Genomic DNA, 13,457 nt, shown 5'->3' with positions numbered 1-13,457 from the left:
GAGAAACTTGGGTCCCCTCAGGTAGAATGTTCAACCACAGGAATTTTGTTTCCCTGACTCAATCACACAGCAGTCAGCACAGGGATAAGTGCATATTAGGCTCTTGGTTAAAAGGTTTATGGAGGCCCAAAGGAGACACAAAGGAAGGCAGGTGGGCTCTGTGGGTGAGGCCTCTTGGGCAGAGGGTGACCGAAGGTCTAGGAGCCTGTCAGTGCTATTTGGACAGCCAGAGGAAAAGTGGCCAGAGTCTGGATCAATACCAAAGACAGAGAGGGAGTCCACGGTCACCATAGAGTGTGAACAGATAGGAACTACTGTGAACAGAGGAATCAATAATCACAGTACAAGCTGGGAGGGTATGGAATGAGGAGAGGGACAAAAACCAGCCCATGCATGTGGTTTAGGACCAAGGCCATGCCTGACATGAGAGTACTGGAGGTCACTCTGAGAGCTGAGGAATCATGAGATGCTGTCCACCTCAGGGCTGTCCTGCCAAGAACTACCGCCATCCCCAGGGCAGTGTCCGTAGAGCTTCACCCCTCTACCCTTGGGTTCCTGGGGTCCAGCTTAAGCTCCATCTTTCTCAATTGGGATGATACTTAGGCCTCTCTCTACTCCCTAGCCTTCTCCAGTGGCCATAGGAGATGAAGGCTACCTGATGTCCTTATACCTGTCTATGAATCACAAACTTTGGTTCCAATGGACCAATAGCAGGGGTATATTATATGGCCATATTGTAGAGAACTGAACAACAGGGCCTGCTCTAGGCTGGAGAAGAATTTCAGACGTCAATAGTTTGCTCAGCCCCCAGTAAAAACTGTGGAGATCCCACAAATAAATCTAGAGGGTCTTTCATGATCTGGCCAGAGTTTACAACCAAATTATCATAAGAAAAAGAATATATATGTATATATATATATATGTATGAATATATATGTATATATTCATATATATGAATATGTATGTATGTATATACATATGTATAAAAACTGAGTCACTATGCTGTACAGCAGAAATTGCCACAACATTGTAATTCAGCTATACTTTAATTTAAAAAAAAGAGAAAGAAGCTCTTTGTTATCAGTCCTACTTGGATTAGTTGAAGGGACTAGAAACTAAATCTTCCTAACAGAAAGTCATTTCCTTTTTCCAATTTAAACATCTTCCCCAAGTCTTCACTCCCAGACAAAGAGCTTCAATGTGCTAATGAATTCTTGAATGGCCACGAGGGCAAGAAACTTGGTCCCCGAGAAGGCCTCTGCCTCAGAAAAAGTCTCTAAAGAAAGACCTCCCAAATATTTCTAAAGCATCACCCTCCCTGCTGCCCCTGTAAGTGGCTCTCAGCACTAACTGTCATATGGGGTTTCCTGTTAGGATCCAGATGGCAGGGGTGGCTTTACACTGACTTTGCCCACATCCCACCTCATCAATGTTTGCCCTCCTCTGGAAGGCTCTCCAGATGGCACCTGTCATCAATGAAAATTAAGGTCAGATTCGCCATTGGCTTATATTAAGAAAGCCACTTTTTTGACATGACCTGCAGTAAATATGTCTTTTGACCTTTCCCACCAATTAAACCTGGTGATGGTACAAAAGTATCTATTATATTTTCTACTTAGAGTATTTTATCATAAAAATAAGCTTAAAGTGATGAAAATATCAAAAAAAAAGAAAGAAAGCCATCTTCCAAGAGATTGACTATTTCTGTCTTTAATAATGTGATTAGGACTTCCCATCATGGCTCAGTGGTAATGAACCCGACTAGTATCCATGAGGATGCTGGTTTGATCCCTGGCCTCACTCAGTGGGTTAAGGATGTGGTGATGCTGAGTATGGTGTAGTTCTCAGATGTGGCTCAAATCTGGTGTTGCTATGGCTGTGGCACAGGCTGGCAGCTGCAGCTTGGAATTGACCTCCTAGCATATGATTCCCATATGCTGCAGGTGTGGACCTAAAAAGACAAGAAAAAAAAATAACATAGATAAACAAGAGGAGCACATATTAGTTAAGGTACTTGTTTAATTGTTTGGTGTCAGAGAAACCGCAGCTTCATCAATGAGGAAAACTGCCTGACTATGGAAACTTTTAAGAAGCATTGAGCACTGACTGGTGTGTAACATATAAGTGGATATGTTTTACTGGATTGAAATGATCATTTTCTCACCTTACCTACCTTACAGAAATAAAGGGGAGCACTCTAGGATAGAAAATAATATTAGAACTTCTTTCTACAGTTTTCTGTATTCAATGACCAGCACAAAATAAAAAATTAGAGGACATATGAAGAGGCAAGAAAATCTGACCAATAATCAAAGGAAGAAAAATTATAGAAATAGACTCATGTATTACCTCAATATTTGACTTAAAGACTTAAAAATAATTGTGATTAATATGTTTAAAAGAGAAGAAAAGAATAAAATGAATGAGACTGAAGAGCTGCAACAGAAATTATAATGCATAAGAATTTTAAAAGGTGTGTTAGGAGTTCCCTGTGGCCTAGTGGTTAACGGATCCAGTATTGTCATTGCTGTGATTCCAGTCACTGCTGTGGCTCAGTTTTGATCCCTGGCTCAGGAACATCCACATGCCATGGGCGTGACCTAAATAAATAAATAAATAGAAGGTTTTTCAGCCTGAAATATGCAATGTACCAGATGAAGAATTCTTCAGGCATATTTAAGAGCAAACTGGACACAGCAGAAGACAAGATGAGTAGATATACTAATGTACAGAGAGAAAAAAGCATACAGGGAAAAAAGAGAGACAGTAAGAGATTGTGGGAAGTATCCACATGGTCTAACATACATGTGATTAAAGCTGTACTATGTTCTGACTTCAGAAAGACCTGGGTTGAACCTCATCCTTCCCTGGAGTTACTTACTGGATCCCTTACTAGAGGAGTGAAGGGTATGCTTGACAAATGAGTTAACTCCTTTGAGCTTCGGTTTCTGCATGTACAAAATAGGAACAAGCAAGCCAACACTGTCTGCTTTTTAAGTGAGGCAGGAGGATACACTGAAGTATGATCTATGTGCTTCTCCCATCCATGTCTGCCCCCAAACCAAGACACAGGCCAACAACTGCCAAGGCCTAGAATAAAGGTCTGAATGCTGAACTCTGAGGCTCATAAGCCCTTGGTTAGTGTGAAAGATGGAAAGAGAGGGATGCAGACTCATGGTGTGGCTTTTCCTGTCTCCCAGGCCCAACGAGAGAGCACAGGATGAGAAACTGAAAAAAGGAGCAGTATTCTAGGCCGGGGAAGAGCAAGATGAGAAACCTGGGCTGCTAGCACCATTCCTTCCCAGAGAACACAGGGAAGCAGCTTGGCTCTTAAAGACGCTCTGCACTTGATGACCACAGAGATGGGACAATCTAGACGCAGTAGGAACAGTGCTCATCTGGGCCCTGATACTCTGTTAAGTCTCGTAATTGACCCTCTCCATTTGGTCAACCCTTATTTTATGGATCAAGGCATAGATAAAATGAGGCAATAATTCCAATACTCAGTAACATTATTCAGAATATTAATTATTGATTATTATGACTTACTATATATCATTTCATTTGTAGCTAGTGTTTAAGGAGTGCATACTATGTGCCAGGCACTGGTCTTAAGATTTAACATGTATATTAACTAATGTATCACAACAATCTTCTAAGGTAAGTACTAACTAAATATCTTCCTCAAGGTCATCCAGCTAATGAGGTCATCAACTACTTTTTTCATATATTTCAAAATTATAGTTGTTTTATAATGTTGTGCCAATTTATGGTGTATAGCAAAGTGATTCAGTCATTCACACACACACATTCTTATATATACATATATACATATATATCATACACACACACACATTTTTTAATATTATCTTCCATCATGTTCTGTTCCAAGAGATTGGATATAGTTCTCTGCGCTGTACAGTAGGACCTCATTGCTCATCCATTCTAAATGTAATAGTTTGCATCTACTAACTCCAAACTCCTTGTCCATCCCACTCTCTACCCCACCTCCCCCTTGGCAAGCACAAAATGTCTGTGAATCTGTTTCTGTTGTTTAGATATGTTCATTTGTGCCATATCTTCTATTCCAGATATAAGTGATAGCATATGGTACTTGTCTTTCTCTTTCTGACTTACTTCACTTTGTATGATCATCTCTAGTTGCACCCATGTTGCTGCAAATGACATCATGCCATTCTTTTTTATGGCTGAGTAGTATTCCATTGTATATATGGTTCACATCTTCTTAATTCATTCATCTGTCAATGGACATTTAGGTTGTTTCCATGCCTTGGCTGCTGTGAATAACACAGAGGTGCATGTATCTTTTTGAATTATAGTTTTGTCTAGATATATATATACCCAGAAGTTGGAATGCTATAACATATGGAAGTTCTATTTTTAAGTTTTCTGAGAAACTTCCATACTGTTTTCCATAGTGGTTGTACCAATTTACATTCCCACCAATGGTGCAGCAGGGTTCCCTTTTCTCCACACTCCCTCCAACAATTTGTTATTTGAAGACTTACTAATGATGGCCACTCTGACCAGTGTGAGGTGATACCTCATTGCATTTCTGATTTGCATTTCTCTAATAACTGGCAATGTTGAGCATCCTTCCATGTGCTTACTGGCCAGGGTAAGGATCCAGCATTGTCCTGGTGTGGCTAGGGTTCAATCCTTGGCTCTGGAACTTTCACATCCTGCCAGTGTGGGAAAAAAAAAGTCCCCCAAGGCAATAGAAATAAAAACAAAAATAAACAAATGGGACCTAATCAAACTTACAAGCTTTTGCACAGCAAAGGAAACCATAAACGAAACAAAAAGACAACCTACAGAATGGAAGAAAATATTTGCAAATGATGCAGCCCACAAGGGCTTAACCTCCAAAATATATAAACAACTCATACAACCTAACAGCAAAAACACAAACGACCCAGCTGAAAAAAGTGGGCAAAATACCTAAATAGACATCTCTCCAAAGACACACAGAGGTCATCGACTCTTAAATATTACCCGAAGGACGGGTCCTATCACCTGAGTGCCACTGCATGTTAGGAATCTTTTATACTTGGGCTGGTTGAATCCACACAGCAACATCTGGGGCTCAGTCCCTCATCTGAAGTGTTACTAACCATTTCTATCTCTGCAGCACGGCTGTGAAGCTTAAAGGAAATGATTGTATAAAGTGCCCATCAGAGTGATCAGCCCACTGTCAACACTTATTAGACATGCTGTCTCTTACCTTTCACTTGTGTGACAACAGAGATGTCAGGGAAAAAAAAAAAAAGAAGATCTGGAATTTTTAAAGTTCCATACATATAATTCGCACAGAAAATGAGAGATACAAACATCTACTTTTCTTGTTGCACTTTTTTCAGGTATTTAATGGAAGTTAAATAAATAACAAATGTGCCTATCTCTGATTTGGTTTGTCAACTATAGCATCAGAGCTTACTGAGACCTATCAGAAACACTATCTTCGTAGGTCCTGTCCCTGTCAGGCAATCTGAGATCCATTCAGGCTCCCAGAACAAGAGCCCTCTCTGGCCAAGTAGATAACCCCAGGAGCCCCCATCAAGGCTCAGATTCCTCCTTAAAGAGCTACACAGGTAGAGGAACAGCCCCAGGCCCGAGGCAGGCAGGTGCAAGATGTAGATTTATCCCCATCCCCAGGAGTCAGGATCAGAAACTTCAGGGCACCTGGGGCCACCACCATGGAGACTGCCCCAAGAGGCTGATGCCTAGAGACAGCTCCTCTCCAAGGGTGGGCACAGCAGCATGTCTGCCCCAGGCAGGGCAGGCCATGGGGACAGGCCAACATAATGGGGCCACCGGAGACTTCAGAACAAAAAAAACACAAGGTCCAGGGGGAAGAGGAAAGCTGAGTCTGAAACTCCTGTTCTTCCCATCAGAGGTAATCTCATTTGAAACCTGGCATCAAGGTTCCCAGAAACCTATTTAGATCTTGTGTAGCCTCTGCGTGTGACCAGAATGTAAGTCAGAACATCAGTTGAGGAGATGGGGCTGTTGGCTTCTGAGACCACTCTGAGCCAGGGCAGGGAACTGATGGGAAGGGCCCCTGAAAATTCTGAAGCTGAAGAGAGATAGCCAATGGCCCAGTCTTGTTGTGATTCAGGGAAGGTAACCCTTCTCTCTCTCTTTTTTTTTTTTTTCTTTTTAGGGCCACACCTGCAGCATATAGAGGTTCCCAGGCTAGTGGTCCAACCAGAGCTACAGCTGTGGGCCTACATCATAGCCACAGCAACGCCAGATCTGAGCCGCGTCTGCGAGCTACACCACAGCTCATGGCAATGCTGGATCCTTAACCCACTGAGCAAGGCCAGGGATCGAACCTGCAACCTCATGGTTCTAGCTGGATTCGTTTCCACTGAGCCACTATGGGAAGCCGCCTTTACTAGGTTCGTCTCTTGCATCAAGTGCCAAACTCTAAACTGCAGACCTTACAGAACCTTCCCAGAGCCCTCTGGTATGGATACTACTATTCCCAGTCTCAATAAAGGAAACTGAGGTTAGGAGACACTTGGTCCCTACTCCATGTAGGTTGATGCAAGGTTGAACAGCCAGGTCTGTGTGGTTCCCAAGCCCAGGGAACCTCATTTCCTGGCAGCAGGCTCTGTTCTGATTACTAAAGTCTCCAGACACTCTACAGACATGGTTTCATCTTAATTCTCACAATTCCCCCCTGGGAGCAGGAAAGAAAACTTTTTAACCAGATGCCCATGAATGTGTTTTCTAATATAAGACCATATAAACCTTGGACTGGCAAGAAAAAAGGAGGCACTATCATTTAAATACATGTCCTGTAATTCCAGGGTCCTAAGGAAAATATCCCCAGGCCGCTCTCTCATGGAGAGATATACAACATGCATGGAAAGGACGTTTTCATCAGTACAGAAATGTTAGTGTTCTCCAAATTAGCCTGTACATTTGAAGCAATTCCATTCAAAAACAACAGCAAGCTACTTGAGGGGGCTTCACAAATTGATTCTAAATGTACACTGAAGAGAAACAGACAAAGCAAAGCCCCACCGCTTCTCCAAGAGAATACAGTGAAGGAACTTACCAGATACAGACTACACAGACTAAATACAGAGGCGTGATAATTAAGACAGAAGGGTGTTGGCTAAGGACTAGAAAAATGACCAACAAACCAGAACAAAGAGCCCAGGAAGAGATCTTCACATATGTGGAACTTTAAAATATGAAAGAGACAGCATGATCATCACAGGGGGAAAGAAGGGATAATTCAGTCCACAGAACTGAAAAATGTGTTTCTTCCTTCTGTAAAAACTGAAACTGGATCTCTTAACTTTTCATTCACAAAAATCGTGTGTGTGTGTGTGTGTGTGTGTGTGTGCCTGCGCGTGCGCGTGCACATGTGTGTTTAGCTATCTATCTCTCTGTCCCTGGAACAGGAAAACGTTTCCTAAACAAGATTAAGAAAGTTCTCAGAATGCAAGAAAAGACTGATACATCTGATTTTATCAAAACTTAAAACTTTTGTTCATTGAAAGATGATTCAAAGCAAGAAAAGGGAAAAGCAACAACCCAGAGAAGATACCTGTGGAATAAGAGGGCCAACAAAGAATTAGTATCAAAACCATAAAAGCACCCCTCCAAAAAATAAAACAGAAACAACCCAATAGGAAAATTAACAACAGACATTACCAAACAATTTCACCAAAGTGAAAACACATACAACCAATAACATAAGAAGAAATGCCAAGCCTTGGTAGCAATCAAGAAGTTAGAAATCAAGACCATGAGATTTCACTGTACATTCACTCAGCTAGAAAAATAAGGCTGGCAACATTCAGGGTTCAAGAAAATCCAGTTTAATTTTGATATTTTACACATTCCCAATAGGCATATAAAATGATACAAGTATTTTGAAAAGCAATTCAGCATCACCTTGTAAATTCAGACAGTCAATCACCCAAAGGCCCATCAAAGGCAGAATGAACAAATAAAGTGTGTATATTTCACAATGGAATATTAAACAGATATACCCACAGTAACATCTAAAAGTTGGCTGGGAAAAAAGTCCCAAAAGGCAATATCCAGTAAGATTTTTTTTAATAAAGTTCAATATAAGTAAAATGAAACAATTTGGGGTTTAGGTAACATGGGTGATAAAGAAAAAAACTTTAAGAAATAAACAAGGGAATAAAAGAACCTTCAGAATCACGGTCACTTCCCTGGAGTAAGGGAAGCATATAGCTGGGGTGGGGAAGGAGGGCGCGGGTGGGTATGACTGGGTCATATACAACTTCTTGGTTTGAGGCTCGAGGTCATAATGTCTGTTACATTTTCAAACTAAAAAAAGAGGGCCAGTGATAATAGTGTCATGAAAAGAATTAGAATTAATCCAATTCTGTATACCTAAGGTTCAATTTTAAAAATCTGGGATACTGGCACAATGAAATATTGGAGATTGCCAAACACTGCCATCTATAAAAAGTATCCATCTGTGTATAGATTTCTAAGGTATACACAGAACTTCCATATGACCCTGCAATCCCACTCTTGGGCATCTATCCGGACAAAACTCTACTTAAAAGAGACACGTGCACCCGCATGTTCATTGCAGCACTATTCACAATAGCCAAGACATGGAAACAACCCAAATGTCCATCGACAGATGATTGGATTGGGAAGATGTGGTATATATACACAATGGAATACTACTCAGCCATCAAAAAGGATGACATCATGCCATTTGCAGCAACATGGATGGAACTAGAGAATCTCATCCTGAGTGAAATGAGCCAGAAAGACAAAGACAAATACCATATGATATCACTTATAACTGGAATCTAATATCCAGCACAAATGAACATCTCCTCAGAAAAGAAAATCATGGACTTGGAGAAGAGACTTGTGGCTGCCTGATGGGAGGGGGAGGGAGTGGGAGGGATCGGGAGCTTGGGCTTATCAGACACAACCTAGAATAGATTTACAAGGAGATCCTGCTGAGTAGCATTGAGAACTATGTCTAGATACTCATGTTGCAACAGAACAAAGGGTGGGGGGAAAATGTAATTGTAATGTATACATGTAAGGATAACTTGATCCCCTTGCTGTACAGTGGGGGAAAAAAAAAAAAAGTATCCATCTGGAAGTTCCTGTTGTGGTGCAATGGAAACGAATCCAACTAGTATCCAGGAGGACGAAGGTCTGATCCCTGGCCTTGCTCAGTGGGTTGGGGATCTGGCATTGCCATGACCTGTGGTGTAGGTCGCCAGTGTAGCTTGGAACCCGTGTTGCTGTGGCTGCAGTATAGGCTGGTAGCTGTAGCCCCAATTCAACTCCTAGCCTGGGAAATTCCATATTCCACAGGCACAGCCCTAAAAAAAAGCACCCATCTAACAACCACACTGCTGCAGACTAGAAATGACCATGGCAGACATGGCAGACAGTAATGGATCTGCTAAGACTTCAAGCTCTTTGTCCACACAGGTCTCCCTGTAGCCACCTGTGATGAAGCACATGTGAAAGCGGCTGAGTTCTATGCAAAGAAGCCCGATCAGGATGTCAGAACCGCAGACAAATTCAGAGAAGACAAGTTCCAGGGATCACAGGCAAGAGAGAGGAAAAAGGTCAGCTGATGGAGCAAGATGCAAAGTCCATAAAGCTGCCATGTGGCTCCCTATTGATAGAGCAGTGGGCATAAGGCCCCACCTACTTGGTTCTCAGGAGGAAGGAAAAATCAGGATAGACAATAGCATATTTAACTTGACATGTGGGAAATAACACTATTCCATGAGGTGTGGAAGCTGGAAATGAAAACCAATTTCCCAAAGAAATATCTCTGTTCATGGGTGACTGGTCATTTGGGGTCCCAGAGGGAAAATTCGATGTTCAGAGCTCAGGAAAGAAATGTGATTCCTCTAACGCCTGCCTGGATGCTCACCGTAAGCAGGACCTCAGCCTGGACAGATGGATCCCCAAGGAGAACCAGGGCATGGCCTATATACCGCCAGATTTCAACTCTCCACATGCCCCCAAAGTTCCTCAAAATCAGAGCCATGGCTCAGAACAGGCACCCAGCAAATGTCAGAGAGACAAAGGTCAAGACACTAGTAATACATGGTTTTCTTCTGGTTCAAAGCCAAAGTTTTTTGAGCCTGAGACCTGAGTCATTTGGGAAAGACATCAGGATTCTAAAGAAGGAAAGAAGGGGAAGAAATCATGAGGGGGGAATCATCTTTCTCTTGTAAACTCCCTAGTGGTAAAAGAAACATCTCCTAATTCTTACAGCACCTTCACTTCCTGGCAGTATATGAGCAGAGCATATTCTCATTAAATACTATCGACTGCCTAGTCAATTTCTCCAATCCAAGAGTCTCAACTAAGCAACAGGAAATATGCCCAGGAAGGATGCACCTGATGTTAATATCATATAAGCACTCAGTAAGAACAGAGGCTGGGGGAGCATAATTAGCAGCAAGGGGGAGGCAAGGGGAATCAGCCCTCTCAAGGGCACTACACATTCTGGAAGGTTTGCTTACTATCTAGGAGCTCAACTAGCACAGGATAATAAAAGCATTAAGATCTTACAAAAAATTGTCTCCATGGAGAAATAACAAAGATAGAATGCCAGTTGTGGTGACTCAGAGCAATAGAGTAAGCATGAGATCAGAAATTAGGAGATCTAGGCATTCCCTAGTGGCCTAACATTTAAGAATCTGGTGTTGTCACTGCTATGGCCCATGTTCACTCCCTGGCCTGGAACTTACATGCAGCCAAAAAAAAAAGTAAAAGAAAAAAGAAATTTGGAGATCTAAAGTAAGCCATCATGCTTCAGCTTCGTTATCTGTCAAATACTACCTACCAAGGTGGTGTATGGATCAAGAGGTGTGGAGGCTGAAGTATGATATAAAGTATGGAGCACAGCGAAGGAAACACAAGCAAGGGTCACTGGTAGTTTCTAAGCCAATTCAAAGACGGGACTGGGAAAAGGCATGTGGAGATTTCTTAGAGGCAAATGCACTTCAGCACAGGAAGACAGAGTGCCCAAAGCCAAGACCTGGAGGGTTACAGACATACCAGGAAAGTTCTGGGTCCGCCTGAAGACATGTGTGTGAGCTTCAGTCTCCACCCCTGACCCCGGCAGGCATAAAGGGCAGGCAGGCCATCATCCCTAGGCACTAAGCCAGGCTGAATCAAGCACTCCAGTGAGAGTCTTTCCCTAAATCCCGGTGAAGATCACCACAGATGCCCTGGGTCCCCCAGGAATCCCCCATCAAGCAGCTTCTGTGGACCAGCCCTACTTCTAAAGGTTTTGTTTTGTTTTGTTTTGCTTCCTTAGGGCTGCACCTGTGACATACGGAAGTTCCCAGGCTAGGGGTCAAATCAGAGCTACAGCTTCTGGCCTATACCACAGCTACATCTATGCCTGTGAGCACCTGAGACAGAGCAACACAAAACAAAGGAAGTGGGAAAGGAGAAACAATGACTTTTCTGCACCACATGTGCTCTTGAGCCCTGATAGATGCTAGGTATGCCTTTGTGCTTCCTCTCTCAAGTGGAGCTCATGGTGTTAGAAGGTACCACATGGAGAGAACCTTTGAGAGTAAAGAAGAAAGCAGAGCTGAGATGGAAGAAGCCATAACCCTAATAACACTGTCTGAGCACCTGGATCCAGCCATGCCTGAAGTCCACATCTAGTCTTTTCATTCTGTGGATCTACAAATCCTTTGTCTGTTTGCTTGAGCCAGATTGAGTTAGTTTTTCTATCATTTGCTCCTGAAACAATCACCATTTCCCAAGGGACCTAACAGAGGATGGTACATAGTGGACGTTCTATAAATAAATTAAATCCAACAACTCCAAGGCAGCCTATTCAAACCCTGGCCCTCAAAAGTACAACTTAAAAGCTCCCTATGCCATCCTGGGAAAAAGAAAATCCACCTCTTCTTTTTGACTTCTGATCTCATTGTGACATCACTTTGGTTCCTCAGGAACTGCTATAGGGAGAAGCTTATTGTCTTCTAACTTTTAGAAGAGCACTTCTAATTAAGGCAATATTAAACAGTAATAACTGTCTTATAATTTTATGGCAATGCCTATGATCATATAAATAAGCATTTTATATCCAATTAGCATTTTATATTTATTCAATCCTAAAACAATCTAGCACTTTTATTAATCAAATAAAACAGCATTTAATAGATATGGCTGTTTTAGCTTCTGAAATTAGCTGCATATAAAATAGCAGTACATCCAATTATGTGATATAATGCCCCAAAAGAACAATACGTGCTTGCCAGGATTTCCATCAACATGACACCCATATTTACCTAAGCAAGCTAAAACCACCACTTTCCCAAATTCCATCATTTGAATAATACTCTCACGATTTCTGTGGTAGCCACATGCCACCTGTAGTAGTATTTACTTAAAATAGATTCATATTGTTCATTTAAATAATCTTATTTTTAAAAGGAAACTTTATATCATGAATTTGATATGCTAGATATGCTTTAAGACAATATTAACATAAGGACATAGCTGTTAACATAAAATGGTTGATCTCCATACCTACTTAAAGCCACTCTGTGTGCCAACAGTAGTTGTCATGGTACATTTGGGGGAAATGTGAGTTAAACCATTCCAGTGAGAACTCCAAGGGCATCCTGTCTGGCATCTTCCTGAGCTTACTGATGTCACACAGCATCTACCTGTTTGGGTCTAACACATCCAGCCTGGTCTCCACCTTGGACCTCCCTGTGGTGAGACTTCTCTGTATTAAGCATTTTGTCACTTATCTTAGTGCTAGACCAGGAACTTGGCAGTAAAAATCTAGGATCATCTTTTACATGCTCGGTGACCTCTTTGATTTTTCAGGACAGTTGCATTTTAAGCAAAGGGTATATTTCAGGAGGTGTCGGACAATTTAAATCAGGCACATTTCCAGACCTAAGGATAAATATAAAATAAGGTGGATGAACCCAAGAAGCACATAAATCTTCAAACCCTCTTGCATATTTTATTTGAAAGCTGCTTTTTATTTTCTCAGCGTTGGTCCTAATATCCCATGGAGTGCTCACCCCTACGTTACTCTGTAGTCTACCCCAGCAGTGCCCTGGCCTTCTCCTAGTAATTTATCAGGCTCAAACTTATTGACATTCAGATGCAATTTTCAAGACAAATAATGCTTCTTAATGAACACATGCATGACATTTATGCCCCTAGAGGGTATTAAAAAAAGGATCCCAGAGATAAAAATGGTGCATATTAAAGTAACAGCACAATGGTTACCAAAAGGCCTCGAAGCCTGCCAATGCATGCAAGTTAACAAAAGGATCCCTAGGATGTGGACAATGAAAGGGATATTTCTGCCTACAAGTTCAAGGGCGAGCGCAGTTTATAGTTCAGCCATCTGGCTTTGAAAGCATGCAATTTGTGAAAGAAAAAAAATACACGAGGGC

General features: G+C 41.8%; 1 protein-coding gene across 1 annotated transcript in view; it reads right to left on the bottom strand.

Moving 5' to 3' along the window:
• CLSTN2 (calsyntenin 2) overlaps positions 1–13,457 on the bottom strand; it is a 672,110-nt gene that overhangs the window by 597,651 nt on the left and 61,002 nt on the right. The gene's annotated exons all lie outside the window — the stretch shown is intronic.

This window comes from Sus scrofa, chromosome 13 (assembly GCF_000003025.6).
Source record: "Sus scrofa isolate TJ Tabasco breed Duroc chromosome 13, Sscrofa11.1, whole genome shotgun sequence".
Classification (NCBI taxonomy): Eukaryota; Metazoa; Chordata; class Mammalia; order Artiodactyla; family Suidae; genus Sus; species Sus scrofa.
The sequence above is the reverse complement of the archived record's forward strand: the minus strand, read 5'-3'. Positions and strand labels throughout refer to the sequence as shown.